Source organism: Sturnira hondurensis, unplaced genomic scaffold (assembly GCF_014824575.4).
Source record: "Sturnira hondurensis isolate 20B ecotype Veracruz unplaced genomic scaffold, ASM1482457v3 Scaffold0025598, whole genome shotgun sequence".
Classification (NCBI taxonomy): Eukaryota; Metazoa; Chordata; class Mammalia; order Chiroptera; family Phyllostomidae; genus Sturnira; species Sturnira hondurensis.
Window position 1 is genome coordinate 2118475 of NW_028098229.1, and position 18578 is coordinate 2137052.

The 18578-nt window shown below is 39.3% G+C and overlaps 2 pseudogenes; both read right to left on the minus strand.

The window, feature by feature from the left end:
- Positions 1-1110: 1110 nt before the first annotated feature.
- Positions 1111-2706, minus strand: LOC118982719 (probable ATP-dependent RNA helicase DDX5; annotated as a pseudogene).
- Positions 2707-3875: 1169 nt separating this feature from the next.
- LOC118982721 (peptidyl-prolyl cis-trans isomerase A-like) lies at positions 3876-11195 on the minus strand (annotated as a pseudogene).
- Positions 11196-18578: the final 7383 nt, after the last annotated feature.

Sequence of the window (18578 nt, forward strand, 5' to 3'; positions counted from 1 at the left end):
TCCTCCTGATAGTGCCTTTTAATAAGCTTCATTTTAATGTAGGTAAATATATCAGTCTTTAAAAAAATTTAGTGTTAACTAAAGGTTATGAAAATTTTCTTTCATATCTTCTACAAGTTTTATTGTATTGCCCTTCACATTTAGTCCACGACATATCTGGGGCTGACTTTTATATAAAGTGTGAGGTAAGACTGAAGTTTTCTTTTTTCTTATGAATGGCCAGTTGTTGTGAGACCATTTATTTAAAAGTGCAGCTTTCCCCCATTACTCTGCAGTGACACTTTTTCAACATCAATGTCCACATATTCAAGTGTCTGTTTCTGGGCTCTGTATTCTGTTCTATTGCTGATTGTTATATGAGGAAGTGTTGACAATGTTGTATGAGAATAAGTCTTGGTACTTGAAAGAGCGAGATTTTCCACTTTGCTTGTCTTCAAGGGAGAGACTTAATTAATATTGGTCATTTGCATTTCCATATAAGTTTTAAGTCAGATTGTCAAAAAAATCTGTTGAGATGGAATCACACTGAATCTACACCTCAGTTTAGAGAGACCTGATACCTTTAGGATACTGAGTCTTCCAATTCATAAACATGGTATAACTCTTGCTTTATTCAGTTCTTTTTGGTTTCTTGGAATATTTTATAGTTTTCTACATAGAGAGCTTACATCTATTTTGAAAGATTTATTTTTAGGTAGTTTATCATTTTTATGTCACTCTAAGTGTTATCCTTTTTTTTCACTCTTTGAATATTTTTTACCGAAAGGGTGTGCATTGTATTTCAAGTTACTATACATTTACTTTTGTGAAAATAGCAAAGAAGTGGGACTTCCTGCCAAGATAGAGGCATAGGTAGACACACTGTGCCTCCTCACACAATCGAAATAAGGACAACAACAATTTAGAAACAAAACAATAACCAGAACTGACAGAAAATTGAACTGTATGGAAATTGGACAACTAAGGAGTTAAAAGATAGACACATTCATCCAGACTGATAGGAAGGGCAGAGTTGGGCAGCCCAGCGGTGAGGGATTGTGGCACAGGAAGCAGTGGCACCAGGCACACAAGTCACCCCGGGCATGCAAGATGGTGGCACTGAATTCCATATTACTGAATGTTGTCATAACCATTCTGGTTTTCCTGTTGGATTATCAGGCATAGAACTGATCTGTATACCAGTAGAAACACATTTACCCAAGGCTTCTGTTGGGGTAAATTTGCAGCATTATGAACACTATTCTGGGTTTTTGCCCCCAAGTCTCTTAACCAGACTAGAGTAACCTCTCTCATAATTTTGCCTGTCTCTAAAGGTATTAAATTCACCCCTTTTGCCCACATCTATTCATGCAGTCATCCTTCATGCCTCCTCTACCCGTGGAATGAACATCTTTCTTGGGCCAATGGAAGCAATTTAAGATTAATTGCTTGGTGCGCTTCATGAAGTAGAGATAGGGTCAGACATTTGCTTTATATTATTAGGAGTAAAGAAAGTGTATGCTGTGCCTGTTTTGGTACTGCAAGTAGTTCTTCCAATTCGATGAATATAATCCTCTGAGGAGTTAGGATAGTCATAATTGATGACAAAGTTCACATCTTTCACATTTAGGCCTCTGGAGGCCAAATCTGTAACAATCAGAACAGGAGATTTTCCACATTCGAATTCATTTAGAACCGAGTCATGATACTGTTGACTCTTGCCATCATGGGTGGTCAAGGCAGACCACCTGTCTCTCCTCATTTTTGTGGTAGGTTCACCACATTCTCTTTTGTTTTCAACAAAAACAATGGTTTTATTCCCCTTCTCACTCATGATCTCTTCGATCAAATAAGTTTTTCATCCTTTTCTACAGCACAACACACGTCCACAATCTGAAGAATGTGTGGTTTGTTTGCACTCGGTTCCAGTGTACCAATGTTTACATAAATACAGTCTTTCAGGAAATCTTCTGCAAATTGTGTACTTCTTTTGGCCAAGTCACACTCCACCTTAGGGTTTGCCTATCAGGTCTTATCTGATTGACTTCCAGGTGTTGCGATACAGATTTCCACACCTCTTTCCAAATCGTGTACTTCTGGTCCCTTGGGAGGGCCATCATTGATGCAAATTGACTACAATCAACACACTTTACAGTATTCAGTAGCTACTTGCTGCACCAGTTGGGCTAGTTCCAGAATTGGTGCCAGCACCAAGCCAATAGGCCCATCACTTTTCTCTAGGAATGGCCGATTATTGATGTGGACAATGTCAGATAGCCAATAAGACAATGTTTTCCCAGATCCAGTTTTTGCCACTCCAACCATATCCAATATAATTAGAGCAACTGGCCATCTCTGAACTTGAACAGCAGTGGGTTCACTAAAGGTCTGTCTCACAATCACATTCGTGACATTTTCAGGGAAGCTTGCTTCATAAAACTTCAGAACTGACTCTGGGCAGTTGTGACCTCTAACTGTAATTTCCTTGCTTCTTCTGTATGTCTCCATATTTTTCACTATGCACCTAGCCAAATCAGGATGTTCTTGATAAAAATTATTCTCAAGTGTGGGCAGCTCATCAAGATTTCACTTTTTTTAAATTAGTTTCTCCCAAGGGGTTCCAAACTTCTTTCCTAACAGGGGCCCTGATCTACTGCCTCCAAACAGAAGTGCCCCAGACCTTCCACCCCAGTTGTGATCTGGGTCACTTGAATAACCTGACATGGCATTGATGCCATGGGGGGAAACAAAGTGGAGGGAACTGGTGCAACAAGTCACTGGAGGTGGCTTCAGTGACAAAGAAGACTTGTGGGAATGACTACAGTGTAGAGAGAGCAATGACAGGAGCCAGAGCTGCTTGCCAAGAGACCAGTAGCAATGAATGAGATCGTAGGTAACATCCTTTTAAAATTCACTTTTCAACCATTTGTGGCTAAGTTTTGGGGTACTGACTTCATTTTTAGCAACTTATTAATTTTAATAATTTATGTTCAATTTGTTTTAGATTTTTATGTACATAATACTATCTTCAAATAATGACATTTTGCCCTTACTTTCCAATTGTTACATTTTTGACTTTTTAAAAATTTGCTGCACTGGCCAAGAAATGTCACATAGAAGTGGTAAGAGCAGGCATCATTGTCTTGTTCCTGACATCGAAGGGAAAGCCTTCAATTCTTTACCATTAAGTCTGGTTTTCCTGAAGATTTTCTAGATCTGGCTATAGCTTTGTTTTTCAGTTCCCTCTTTGGAATTTGATGGTCTTCTGACAAGTGTGGGTTAGTGTCTTTTGATAATTTTGGATATATTTCAGCCATACCCCTTCAAATATTGCTTCTGCCCCATTTTATTTATTTATGAGATTCCAATCAAACAAGTATTTAGTCCATCATTAACCGAAACAGCTGTAGTTGAAATGTTTTATATTTATGCTGGCACTATGAAGCCTTTATGTTGAATATTGATGTGGATGTTGAGCACTTGAAATGTGGTTAGTGTGATAGAAAAACTAGATTTTTAAACTTCATTTACTTGTAATTCACTTAAATTTAAGTATAAATAGCCACACCACATTGGACAATGTAGATTTAGACCTTCCCACTCTATCATCCTGTCTTACTCTCTGTATATTCTGTTCTTCTAATCTGTCTTCTAGTTTCCTAATTCTCTCTTCAGTTGTTTCATTTTTGTTGTCATTGTTGTTTAGTTTTTATTTCATAATCATAAACTTAACTCTTCAAATCAGCTAGACCTGGAAGGGGTAAAGAAAACATGGAACCCAATGAACTGCGTTGACAGCACAAAGATTATAGACCATTCCAAGCAAATGGGGATTGAGGGGTGCTCTTCTGAGCTGCAGAAGGAATGATCTGGCGGTTAAGATAAAATACAAGTCAAATTTATTAGAGTTCTCCACAGTCAGTAATGGTGATCCTCTTGCTGGTCTTGCCATTCCTGGACCCATAGCACTCCATGGCTGTCATAACATCCATGTGTCTTTCACCTGGCCAGAGACCACATGCTTGCCATCCAACCACTCAGTCTTGGCAGTGCAGATGAAAAACTAGGAACCGTTTGTGTTGGGTCCAGCATTTGCCATGGACAAGGTGCCAGAACCCATATGCCTCAGGATGACATTCTCATCATGAAATTTCTTCCTGAAGATGGACTTTCCACCTGTGCCATTGTGGCATGTGAAGTCACCACCCTGGCACATAAATCCCAGAATAATTTTGTGAAAGCAGGAATCTTTATAACCAAATCCTTTCTCCCCGTTGCTCAGAGCATGAAAGTTTTCTTCTGTCTTTGAACTTTGTCTGCAAACAGCTCAAAGGAGATACAGCCAAAGGCTACCCTCAGCAGCAATGTGGAAGAACACAGTGGGGTTGACCAAGGCTGGGTGCGGGAAGGTCCAAGGCAGCAGTTGCGTCTACAAGGCAGGCTCTCTCCAGTTGTTTTAAATCTACTATTAAATTCATCTATTTTCTTAATTTTGGTCATTTGACTCTTTTTAAACATAAAACTAACACTGTGTTTATTCAGAGTCTCATATCTAGAACTAACCTGAATTTTAACTTTATCTTAATTCTCAATTCTGTACCCTCACAATAAACCAAAATATAAGGCTTACTGGTTGATTTTAGCCACAAATTAGAGGAACATATGAAGGCTAATCTGATTGAAATGAAGGGAAATGCACAGGAAACCAATAGTGATGGAAAGGAAACTGGGACTCAAATCAAGGGAGTGGACCAGAAAGAAGAAAAAAATGACCAAACAGAAAAAAGTGAAGTTACAAGAATTCAAAAAAATGAGGAGAGGCTTAGGAACCTCCAGAACATCTTTAAATGCTCCAACATCCAAATTATAGGGGTACCAGAATGGGGAAGAGGAAGAGCAACAAACTGAAAAGTTATTTGAACAAATAATAAAGGAGAACTTCTCTAATCTGGCAAAGGAAATAAACTTCCAGGAAGTCCAGGAAGCTCAGAGAGTCCCAAGGACGGTGGACCCAAGGAGGAATACACCAAGGCACATCATAATTACATTACCCAAGATAGAAATGAAAAAGAGAATTCTAGAAGCAGCAAGAGGTAAGGAGACAGTAACCTACAAAGGAATACCCATCAGACTGTCCGCTGATTTTTTCAAAAGAGATCTTGCAGGCAAGAAGGAGCTGGAAAGAAGTATTCCAAGGCATGAAAGGCAAGGACCTACATCCAAGATTGCTTTATCCAGCAAAGCTTTCATTTAGAATGGAAGGGCAGATAAAGTGCTTCTCAGATAAGGTCAAGTTAACTAGGAGTTCATCATCACCAAGCCCTTATTTTGTGAAATGTTAAGGGGACTTACCTAAGAAAAAGAAGATAAAAAACATGAACAGTGAAAGGACAGCAAACTCACAGTTATTAACAACCACACCTAAAACAAAAGCAAACCAGGAGGACAGCTAGATCAGGAGTGGAACCATAGAAATGAAGAACACATGGAGGTTTAGCAACAGGGGAGTGGGAAGGGGAGAGGGGGGAGAAGATACAGAAAATAAGTAGCAGAGACGGTAGGTAAAAAATAGATGGGGGGAGGGCAAGAATAGTAGGGGAAATATAGAATCTAAAGAACTTGAGACACGTGGTCATAAACTAAAGGGGGGAAGGGGGAGGGATGTGCAGGGTGGAGGGGAATGAAGGGAGGGAATAGAACAACTGTAATGGTATAATCAATAAATTATATTAAAATATATATATAAGGCTTAAACTCAAATGTACTAATTACAATAATTTCTCATGTTTTAAAAAACTTTTAGTAAATATCATTAGAAATAACTGGTTGCGATATCTCTGAAGTCACATGTATTCATCATTAAGTGAGAAGAGTTTATATTTAGAAATGATATCCTCCGCTAAAAGGGAATGCAAAAACCTCATTTAGTGCTAATTACATTTAAGTGTGTTCAAACACTGACTTATAGGATTCATAGGAAGAAAAGCAGATTGAGGCCATTAAGTAAACTGTTTTAAAAGTGTTTGCCTCATAGACTCTTAAAATTTAATCTTTATTGCATATTTCCTATTACTATTAAATTCTCTTATACACCCCTCTCCCCAGCAATAAGCACACTGTTGTCCATGTCCGTGAGTCCTTTTACCTTTTTGCTTGATCCCTCTATCCCCTAAACTCACCCATCCAAAGCCATCATCTTGCTCTCTATGAGTCTGTCTCTATTTGGGTTATTAGTTCAGTTTGTCTGTTAGATTCTACATATGAGTGAAATCATATGGTATTTGTTTTTCTCTGACTGGCTTATTTCACTTAGCATAATGTTGTCCAGGTCCATCCATCCATGCTGTTGCAAAGTGTAAAATTTTCTTCTTTTTAACAATCAAGTAGTATTCCATTGTGTAAACATCCCATAGTTGTTTTAGTCACTCATCTATTGACAGTCACTTGAGCTGCTTTTATATCTTGGCAATTGTAAACAGTGCTGCAATGAACATAGAGGTGTTTATGTTCTTTTGAATTAGTGTTTTGGGTTCTTTTGAATATATTCCCAGAAGTGGGATAGCTGTGTTGAAAAGCACTCATTTTTTATTTTTTGAGGTATTGCTTTCCACAGTGGCTGCACCAATCTGCATTTTCACCAACAGTGCAGGTATTCCCCTTTCACCACATCCTCACCAGTACTTTACTTATTTGTCAATTTATTGATGATAGCCACTCTGACAGGTGTGAGATGATGTCTTGTTGTAGTTTTAATTTGCATTTCTCTGATGATTAGTGACATTGAGCATCTTTTCATACATCTACTGGCCATCCGTATGTCCTCTTTAAAGAAGTGTCTATTCAAGTCCTTTTCCCAATTTTATATTGGGTTGTTTGTTTTTTGGGCATCAAATTTTGTAAGTACTTTATAATTTTTGGATATTAAGCCCTTATCAGATGTATTGGGGAATATGTTCTCCCATTCTGTAGGTTGTCTTTTTATTTTGATGTTTTCCTTCACTGTGCAAAAACTTTTTAGTTTGATGTAGTCCCCTTTGCTTATTTTTTCTTTTGTTTCCCTTTCCTGGGGAGATAGATCCAACAAAATATTGCTGTGAACAATGACCAATATTTTTCTGCCTATGTTTTCTTCTACAAATTTATGGTATCAAGTCTAACATTTAAGTTTTAAATCTTTTTAAATTTATTCTTGTGTATGGTGTAAGAAGGTGCTCTAATTTGATGTTTCTGCATGTGTCTGTCCAATTTTCCCAACACCTCTTATTGAATAAACTATCTTTAGTCCATTGTATGTGCTTGCTTCCTCTCTCAAATATAATTGACTATAAAGGTATGGGTTTTTTTCTGGGTTATCTGTTCTGTTGCATTTATCTATGTGTATGTTTTTACACCAGTGCCATGCTGGATTGATTACAATGGCTTATAGTATAGTTTGAAATTAGTTAGTATGATTCCTCAAACTTTGTTCTTTCTCAGGATCACTGTTGCCATGAGGGTCTTCTGTGGTTTTATATAAATTTTTGAAGTATTTTTCCTAGTTTTGTGAAATACATCACTGGAATCTTTTTTATTTTATTTTATTGATTATGCAATTACAGTTGTTCTAATTCCCACCTTCATTCTCCTCCACCCTGCACATGCCCTCCCCCAGCATTCCCCCCCATTAGTTTATGTCCATGTGTCTCAAGTTCTTTAGAGTTCTATATTTCCCCTACTATTCTTGCCCTTCCCCCAGTCTATTTTCTACCTACTGTCTGTGCTATTTATTTTCTGTACCTTCTCCCCTCTTCTCCTCCTCCCACTCCCTTGTTGCTAACCCTCCATGTGATCTCCATTTCTATGTTTCCACTCCTAATCTAGCTGTCCTCTTAGTTTGCTTTTGTTTTAGGTGTGGTTGTTAATAACTGGGAGTTTGCTGTCCTTTCACTGTTCATATTTTTTATCTTCTTTTTCTTAGATAAGTCTCTTTAACATTTCACATAATAAGGGCTTGGTGATGATGAATTCCTTCAATTTGATCTTATCTGAGAAGCACTTTATCTGTCCTTCCATTCTAAATGAAAGCTTTGCTGGATAGAGCAATCTTGGATGTAGGTCTTTGGATTTCATGACTTGGATACTTCTTTCCAGCCCCTTCTTGCCTGTAAGGTCTCTTTGGAGAAATCCACTGACAGTCTGATGGGTACTCCTTTGAAGGTGACTGTCCCCTTATCTCTTGCTGCTTCTAGGATTCTCTCCTTCATTTTAATCTTGGCTAATGTAATTATGATGTGCCTTGGTGTGTTCCTCCTTGGGTCCACCTTCTTTGGGACTCTCTGAGCTTCCTGGATTTCCTGGAAGTCTATTTCCCTTGCCAGATTGGGGAAGTTCTTCTTTATTATTTGTTCAAATAACTTTTCAGTTTGTTGCTCTTCCTCTTCCCCTTCTGGTACCCCTATAATTTGGATATTGGAGAGTTTAAAGATGTCCTGGATGTTTCTAAGCCTCTCCTCATTTTTTTGAATTCTTGTAACTTCACTTTTTTCTGTTTGGTCACTTTATTCTTCTTTCTGGTCCACTCCCTTGATATGAGTCCCAGTTTCCTTTCCATCACTATTGGTTTCCTGTGCATTTCCCTTCATTTCAATCAGTTTAGCCTTCATTTGTTCTCCTAATTTGTGACTAAAATCGACCAGTTCTGTTAGCATCCTGATCACCAGTATTTTGAACTGTGCATCTGATAGGTTGGCTATTTCTTGGTTACTTAGAGTTATCGGCTCTGGTCTATAGCCATACCACCCTGAACATGCCCGATTTTGTCTGATCTCAGAAGATAAGCAGGGTCGGGCCTGGTTAGTACTTGGATAGGAGTTATCGGCTCTGGGGCTTTGAGTTCTTCTTGAGCCATATCTTCATCTGTTTGCACCTGTTACATATGAGAAGCAGAGCCCTAGGTGTTCACCAGGGCGGGGCAACTCAGTCACTGGGTTGTGACGCTGTATGTGGGGGCAGGGTCCAAGAGAGGCAATGGTGGTCCCCTCTGCTGCTTCCTGCTGCTGGGGCATGCGCAGTCTCTCTCACTGCTCACTCCTTCACTGGTTTATCTGTGCATGAATGTGTGACCATGATCAGCCTGCCACCTTGCGCCCTTACTGGGTCCGCCTGTTGCTACACCACACCTGGGATCTGCCCACAGCTGCCTGCATGGCTGGGTGGGGAGATCTTTCCTGCCTGACCATGCTCTGCTGCTGGCTAGCCCCTCTTACTTGTCTGGCTGAATGGTTCGTTGTTGTCGGACTTCTGTATAGTTCAATTTTCTGTGTTTTTTCTACTGAAACTTTGTTGACTTTAAACTTGGTTGTGTTTAACACCTCCTACACCTCCATCTTGGTGGAAGTATATCACTGAAATCTTGATAGGATTTGCATTGAATCTATAGATTGCTTTGGGTAATATGGACATTTTAATAATGTTTATTCTTCCTATCCATGAACACAGTATGTGCTTCCATTTATATGTACCTCCTTCAATTTCTTTCTTCAGTGTCTTATAATTTTCTGTGTACAGGTGTTTACATCCTTGGTTAGGTTTATTCCTAAGTGTTTTATTCTTTTTGAAGCAACTGATAATAAAATTATTTTCATAGTTTCCATTTCTGTTTTCAGTATTGGCATAAAAATGCAACTAATTTCTTGATATTAATTTTCTATCATGCCACTTTGCTGAATTCATCAGTTCTAGTCACTTCTTGGTGGAATCTTTGGGGTTCTCTATGTATAGTACTACGTTATCTGCAAGCGAATACAGTTTTACTTATTCCTTTCCAATTTGGATGTATTTTATTTCTTCTTCCTGTCTGATTGCTTTGGCTAGAACTTCCAGTACTATGTTGAATAAGAGAGGTGAAAGCAGATTTCCTGATCTTAAGGGAACACTTGTAGTTTTTGTCTGTTGAAATGATGCTGGTAGTAGATGTGTCATATATACCCTTTATTATGTTTAGGTATGTTCCCTCTATTCCCACTTTGCTAAGAGTTTTTATCATAAATGGGAGCTGGATTTTATCCAACACTTTTTTTGCATCTATTGATATGATCATGTGTTTTGATACTTCATTTTATGTGGTAAATGAGATTTTTTGATTTGTGAAAGTTGTACCAATCTTGCATTCCCAGAATAAATCCCACTTGATCATGGTGTATAATCTTTTTGATGCATTTCTGTATTTGGCTTGCTATTATTTTGTTGAAGATTTTAGCATCTAAGGTCATTAGGGATATTTGCCTATAATTTTCTTTTTTGTAGTGTCTTCATTGTCTTCATCTGGCTTTGGAATTAGGATAATGCTGGCCTCTTTAAATAAACTTGGGAGGTTTCCTTCCTCTTGAATTTTTTGAAATAGTTTGAGAAGGAGAAGTGTTTGTTCTTTCCAAAATGTTTGGTAAAACTCATCTGTGAAGATATTCAGTCCAGGGCTTTGTTTGTTGGGAGTTTTTTTATTACCGCTTCAATTTCACTAGGTGTAATCTGTCTATTCAGATTCTCTGATTGCTCCTCATTTAGTTTTGGAAGATTGTATGTTTCTAGGAATTTATCCATTTTGTGTAGGTTGTCCAGTTTGATCACATATAGTTGTTCATAATATTTTCTTACAATCCTTTTTATTTCCTTGGTTTCAATTGATGTATCTCCTCTTTCCATTTCCAATTTTATTTATTTGGGTCCTTTCTCCTTTTTTCTTGGTGAGTCTAGTTAAGTGTTTGTCAATATTGTTTATCTTTGTAAAGAATCAGCTCTTGGGCGGACACTGAATGACCAGAGGTTGAGGAGAGGAGACAACCACGGGTCAACAAGGTGCGAGGGAGCAGCACAAAGGCAGCGGCAGGCCCTCCACCAGGCTGCGCCAAGGCCCTGGCCAGCTGCCCCGGTCTCTGAGAGCCGAGGGTGGGCAAAACCAACTCTGGGAGAGAACTGGTCACCAGCACCCCCACCCCCATCTGGCAGGGCGCAGATTGAAAAACACCATAAGAGATTGGTCTGCCAGTAGTGGCAGAGAGAGGAGTGAGCATCCGGAAGCAAACCAGAAAGCTCTGATAACCCGTGAAGTCAGGTGTCCGGCTTGGGAGACCTGAGAGTTGCCCGAGCATTCGCTTGCCGGAGCATTCCCTGCTCAACAGTCTTGGGGAGTCTCGGGCTGCTGGCAGGACCTCTAGAAGCGAGTCAATTGTGAGCTCCATCCCTACTCACTCCGCGCAGACCAGCTCCATCCCTGCTCAGCTGGCGCAGACTGGGAGGCACCGGGAGTCAAGCCGTGGCCTTTGGCTTGGGTGGCTGCGCGTTGCCCATGCCTTCCCAGCCCTCGCGGGGTCTGCGCCAGCTCTCGGCTTGGGGAATTGAGAGTCACCCGGGCAAGCCCTGTGGCACGGGCCCTGCACTGGCTCTCGAACAGTCTCAGGGACTCTCGGGCTGCTGGCTGGGCCCCTGGAAGAGAGCCAGTCACCAGCTCCATCCCTACTCAGCAAGCGCAGACAGGGAAACACAGGGAGTCAAGCTGTGGCTGTTGGTTTGGGAGAATTGTGAGTTGCCCTGTGTGTTCAGCCACAACACAGGGAAAGGTCCACACCCAAGCCTATGAGAACAGGAAAGCCTGGGTGGGAGCACATGCCCTCACGCCAGACCAGGGCTGGAAAGCTTGGAAGAAAATCCACTTTCAGTAGGGCACGGGAGAGCGGCGCCAGTCTGGATCTTGGAGGGGTACTGGTGAGACCAGTTGAGCTTACCAAGGCGTGAGAAAAGCCACACTAACAGCCCCTGAGGCTGCTGTAACTAGTGAGACCAGAAAAAAAAGGTTTGACTAGCTGGAAACCAACCAGAGGAGTAATGAAAGCAGAGAACACCAAGATACCTACAGGAGACTGCACCACTGAATTCCACAGGTATCCTACCACAGAAGTTCACACCATAAACTCAGGGTACCAGAACAGATCAATCTAAGAAGCTGAGGCCAACAAGAAGAGCATCACAAACAATGGGAAGACAAAGAAACAATCCCCAAATGAAAGAAAAGGAGGAAGTCTCAGAAATAATGTTAGATGAAATAGAGGTAAGTCAACTATCAGATATTGAATTCAAAGCACTGGTTATCAGGAAATTCAAAGAGCTTACAATGAGCTACCAGAAACTACAGGGGAGCTACAATGAACTCTCGGCAAACTATACCAACATGAAAAAGGAAATAGAAACCATCAGCAAAGGCCAAGAGGAAATGAAGAATACAATTTCTGAACTGAAGAACACAGTAGAAGGTATGAAGAGTAGGATTGATGAGGCGGAAGACCACATAAGCGGGTTCGAAGACAGGGTGGAAAGAATCTCCCAGACAGACCAGGTAATGGAAAAGAGAATCAGAAAAAATAAGGAGAGTCTAAGAGAAATGCAAGACAATATGAAACGTAATAATATCCGAATAATAGGAATACCAGAAGGAGAAGAAGAAGAACAAGGGACAGAAAACCTACTTGAAAGAGTAATAACAGAAAATTTTCCTAAGTTGAGGAGAGATAAAGTCACACGAATCCAGGAATCACAGAGAGTCCCAGGCAGGTGGAACCCAAAGAGGCCTACTGCAAGACACATCATCATTAAAATGGCAAAACTCCAAGACAAAGAGAGAATCCTAAAGGCAGCAAGGGAGAAAAAGGAAGTAACATACAAGGGGGTCCCAATAAGGTTGGCTACTGACTTCTCAACGGAAACATTCCAAGCAAGAAGAGAATGGCAAGAAATATTCCAAATAATGAGAAACAAAGGCCTACAACCAAGGCTACTTTATCCAGCAAGGCTCTCAATCAAGATAGAAGGCCAAATAAAGAGCTTCCAAGACAAAAGAAGTCTAAAAGAATACACCTCCACAAAACCAGCTCTACAAGAATTACTAAAAGGGCTGCTTTAAGGAAAGGAAGGAAAAATGTGAGACGGAGAGGAACACAGGTACACAAATGGCAATGAATAAGTACCTTTCAATAATAACCTTAAACGTAAATGGATTAAATGCACCAATTAAAACACATAGAATAGCTGAATGGATAAGAAAGCATGACCCACACATATGCTGCCTACAAGAGACCCACCTCAGGTCAAAAGACCATCACAGACTAAAAGTAAAAGGATGGAAACAAATGTTCCAAGCAAATGGACAAGAAAAAAAAGCCAGGGTAGCAATTCTCATATCAGACCAAATAGATTTCAAAAAAAGGGCCATAAAGAGAGACCCAGAAGATTACTTCATAAACTCAAGGGAAGAATCCACCAAGAAGACATTAACATCATAAATATATATGCACCCAACATAGGAGCACCCAAATATATAAAGAAAATCCTAGAAGACTTCAAGAAAGATATTGACAGCAACACAATTATAGTAGGGGATTTTAACACCCCACTGTCAAAAATGGACAGATCTTCCAAACAAAACATCAGCAAAGATATAGCAGCATTAAATGACACTCTAGAAGAAATGGACCTAATTGATATATATACAGCCCTTCATCCCAAAGAAGCTAAATACACATTCTTTTCAAGTGCACATGGAACATTTTCAAAGATAGACCACATGATAGGACACAAAACAAGTCTCAACAACTTCAGCAAAATAGAAATCATACCAAGCATCTTCTCTGATCACAAGGGACTGAAATTGGAAACCAACCCCACAGGAAAAAACCCAAAACACCCAAAAGCATGGAGATTGAATGGTACGCTATGAAACAACGAATGGGTCAAGACTGAAATTCGGGAAGAAATAAAAAAAAAACTTCTCGAAACTAATGAAAATGAACTCACAACAACCCAAAACTTATGGGACACAGTGAAGGCAGTCCTGAGAGGGAAGTTCATAGCAATACAGGCTCACCTAAAGAAGATAGAAACAGCCCTGGCTAGTGTAGCTCAGTGGATTGAGCGCAGGCCTGCCAACCACACAGTCACGGTTTAATTCCCAGTCAGGGCACATGCCTGGGTTGCAGGCCAGTTCCTGGTTCCCGGTTCCTGGCAACGAACGCATGAGAGGCAACCATGCATTGATATTTCTCTCCCTCTCTCCTTCCTTTCCCCTCTAAAGATAAATAAATAAAATCTTTAAAAAAGAAAAGAAGATAGAAACATTTCAAACAAACAGCCTAACCTGACGCCTGCAAGAACTCGAGGAACAACAACAAAGACAGCCCAGAGCAAGTAGAAGGAAGGAAATAACCAAGATCAGAGCAGAACTAAATGACATAGAGACTAAAAGAACAATTCTAAGGATCAATGAATCTAGGAGTTGGTTTTTTAAAAAAGATAAACAAAATAGACAAACCTTTAAGTAGGCTCGTTAAGAAAAGAAGAGAGAGGACCCAAATAAATACAATCAGAAATGAAAGAGGAGAGATTACAACTGATACCACAGAAATAAAAGAGATTGTAAGAAAGTACTATGAAGAATTGTATGCCAAGAAATTTGAAAACCTAGGTGAAATGGACAAATTTCTAGAAAAATATAATCTTCCAAAACTCAATGAATAAGAAACAGAAAACCTGAACAGGCCAATAAGAGCAGATGAAATTGAAGAAGTAATCAAAAAACTCCCATCACACAAAAGCCCTGGACCAGATGGTTTCACAGGAGAATTCTACCAAGCTTTTAAGGAGGTGCTAACCCCTATTCTTCACAGACTATTCCAAAAAATCCAAAAGGAAGGAAAATTCCCCAACTCTTTTTATGAAGCCAGCATCATCCTAATTCCAAAGCCAGATACAGACACAACAAAGAAAGAAAACTACAGGCCAATATCTCTGATGAACATAGATGCTAAAATCCTCAACAAAATATTGGCAAATCGCATCCAACAATACATCAAAAAGATCATACACCATGACCAAGTGGGATTCATCCCAGGGATGCAAGGATGGTTCAATATTCGTAAATCAGTAAATGTAATACACCACATAAACAAAAGCAAACACAAAAACCACATGATCACATCAATAGACATGGAAAAAGCTTTTGATAAGGTACAACACCCATTTATGATAAAGGTACTCAGAAAAATGGGAATAGAGGGAGTATTTCTCAATATAATAAAGGCCATATATGAAAGACCTACAGCCAACATCATACTCAACAGGCAAAAACTAAAAGCTTTTCCACTAAGATCAGGAACAAGACAAGGTTGCCCACTATCACCACATCTAATCAATATAGTATTAGAAGTTCTAGCCACAGCAATCAGACAAGAAAAGGAAATAAAAGGCATCCAAATCGGAAAGGAAGAAACAAAACTGGCATTGTTTGCAGATGACATGATAGTGTACATGGAGAAGCCTATAGCCTCTACCAAAAAACTGCTGGAACTAATAAATGAATTTGGCAAAACAGTGGGATACAAAGTCAATATCCAGAAACCAAAGGCCTTTTTGTATACCAACAATGAAACAGCAGACGCAGAAATCAGGGGAAAAAATCCCATTTGATATAGCAAAAACAAAAATAAAATATCTGGGAATAAACCTAACCAAGGAGGTAAAAGACCCATATGCAGAAACTATATGCAGAACTATACCTGGTTCACTGAAGAAAGAAATCAAGGAAGACATGAACAAATGGAAACATATACTATGCTCATGGATTGGAAGAATTAACATCACCAAAATGTCCATACTACCCAAAGCAATTTATAGATTCAGTGCAATACCTATTAAAGTTCCAATGGCATATTTCACAGACATAGAACAAACACTTCAAACATTTATATGGAACCATAAAAGACCCCGAATAGCAGCCGCAATTTTGAGAAAGAAGAACAAAGTAGGAGGAATCACAATACCTGATGTCAAACTGTATTACAAGGCCACTGTAATCAAAACAGCCTGGTACTGGCATAAAAACAGGCACATAGACCAATGGAATAGAATAGAGCCCAGAAATAAACCCAAATCTCTACAGTCAATTAATATTTGATAAAGGGGGCAATAACATAAAATGGAGTAAAGATATCCTCTTCAACAAATGGTGTTGGGAGAACTCGACAGCTACATGCAAAAAAAAATGAAACTCGAGCACCAACTTATACCATACACTAAAATTAATTCAAGGTGTATAAAAAACTTAAATATAAGCTGTGAAACCATTAAAGCCCCAGAGGAGAACATTGGCAGGAAAATCTCAGATATTCCACGCAGCAAGATTTTTACTTATACGTCCCCTAGAGCAAGGGACATAAAAGAAAGAATAAACAAATGGGATCTCATCAAAATTAAAAGCTTCTGCATGGCTAAGGAAAACAGTATCAAGAGTAAAAGAGAAGCAACTGTTTGGGAAAACATATTCACCAATGATACCTCAGACAAAGGTTTAATCTCCAAAATATACAAAGAACTCACTCGACTCCACTCAAAGGAGACAAGCAACCCAATTAAAAAATGGGCAAAGGACTTGAACAGACACTTCACCAAGGAGGACATACAGAGGATCCAGAGACACATGAAAAGATGCTCAATATCGCTAGCTATCAGAGAGATGCACATTAAAACCACAATGAGATACCACTTTACACCAGTCAGAATGGCTATCATAAACAAAGAAACAAACAACAAGTACTGGAGAGGTTGTGGGGAGAAAGGGACCCTAGTTCATTGTTGGTGGGATTGCAGACTGGTACAACCACTATGGAAAACAGTGTGGAACTTTCTAAGAAAACTAAAAATGAACGTGCCTTTTGACCCAGCAATTCCACTATTAGGAGTATATCCTAAGAACCCTGAAACACCAATCCAAAAGAACCTATGCACCCCGATGTTCATAGCAGCATAATTCACAATAGCCAAGAGTTGGAGGCAACCTAGATGCCCATCAGTAAATGACTGGATCAAAAAGCTATGGTACATTTACACAATGGAATTCTATGCTGCAGAAAGGAAGAAGGAGCTCCTACCTTTCGCAACATCATGGATGGAACTGGAGAACATTATGTTGAGTGAAATAAGCCAGGCGGTGAAAGACAAATACCATATGATCTCACCTTTAACAGGAATCTAAACAACAAAACAAACAAGCAAGCAACATATGACCAATGACACTCAAATACGGAGCAGGCTGACAGGGTCCAGAGAGGAGAGGGGAGAGAATCATAGGGTAAAAGGGGAGGGACTCACATGAATAAGTATAAAGGACACATGGACCATAATTAAGGTGGGGGGCGGAAATGGGAGAGAGGTGGGGAGCCCTGGGTGGGGGCAGGACAGGGAATATAAAACAGAAGGCTGTACTTGAATAAGAATTAAATAAAAAAAAGAATCAGCTTTTGGATTTATTGATCTTTTGTATCATTATTTAAACTCTATTTTGTTTATTTATGCTCTGATCTTTATTATTTCCTCCCTCCTACTCACTTTAGGCTTCATTGCTCTTTTTAAAGTTCCTGTAAGTATAAAGTTATATTGTTTCTTTGAGCTTTCTCTTGTTTTTGAGATAGGCTTGTGATGCTCTGCACTTCCCTCTTAGGCTTGCTTTCCTAGTGTCCCCCAGGTTTTGGATTTCTGTGAGTTCATTTTCATTTGTTTTAAGGTATCTTTGGACATCTTCCTTGATCTCATTGTTGACCCATTCATTGTTTAATAATGTGTTATTTAGCTTCCAGTTTTTCGTACATGTTTCAGTGTTCTTCTTGTGATTGATTTCTAGTTTCATAGCAGTATGGTCAGAGAATATGTTAGATATGATTTCAATCTTATTAAATTTTTTGAGACTAATTGTGTCCTAACATGTGGTCTATCAGAAAATGTTCCATGTGCACTTGAAAAGTATGTATATTCTGCTGCTTTGGGGTGAAATGTTCTGAAGATGATAATCAAATCCATTTGATCCAGTGTGTTATTTAAGGCTGCTGTCTCCTTGTTGATTTTCTGCCTGGAAGATCTTATCCACTGAAGTCAATGGAGTGTTAAAATACCTGACTATGACTGAATTTCTGTTGATTCTTCCCTTTATGTTTATCAAGATTTCCTTCACATATTTAGGTTCTATTTTATGTGTACAAATGTATACTAGGTTATATCCTCTTGTTCGATTGTTCCCTTTATCAGTAGGTAGTGCCCTTCTTTGTCTCTTACTGTAGCCTTGGTTTAGTCTATTCTGCCACAGATAAGTACTGCTACCCTGGCTTTTTTCCCTTTCACTTCCATGAGATATCTTTTTTCCATACCTTTACTTTTAGCCTGTGTGTATCTTTCAATATGAGATGGGTCTCTTGGAGGAAGCATATATATGGGTCTTGTTTTCTCGTCCACTCAGCTACCCTATGTCTTTTGGTCAAAGCATTTCAGCCATTTACATTGAGGTGATTATTGATAGATATGGATGTAGTGCCATTATATTATTAGATTGTATTCCTTCTTTTCTTTCTCTTTTTCTTCTTCTTCTTAAAGCAAAACCTTTAACATTTGTCTTAACAATGGTTTGATGTTAACAAACTCATTCAGCTTCTTTTTGTCTGGGAAGCACCTTATTTCTCCTTCAATTTTAAATGTTAGCCTTGCTGGGTAAAGCAGCCTTCATTGTAGGTACTGGCTTTTCATCAGCTTGA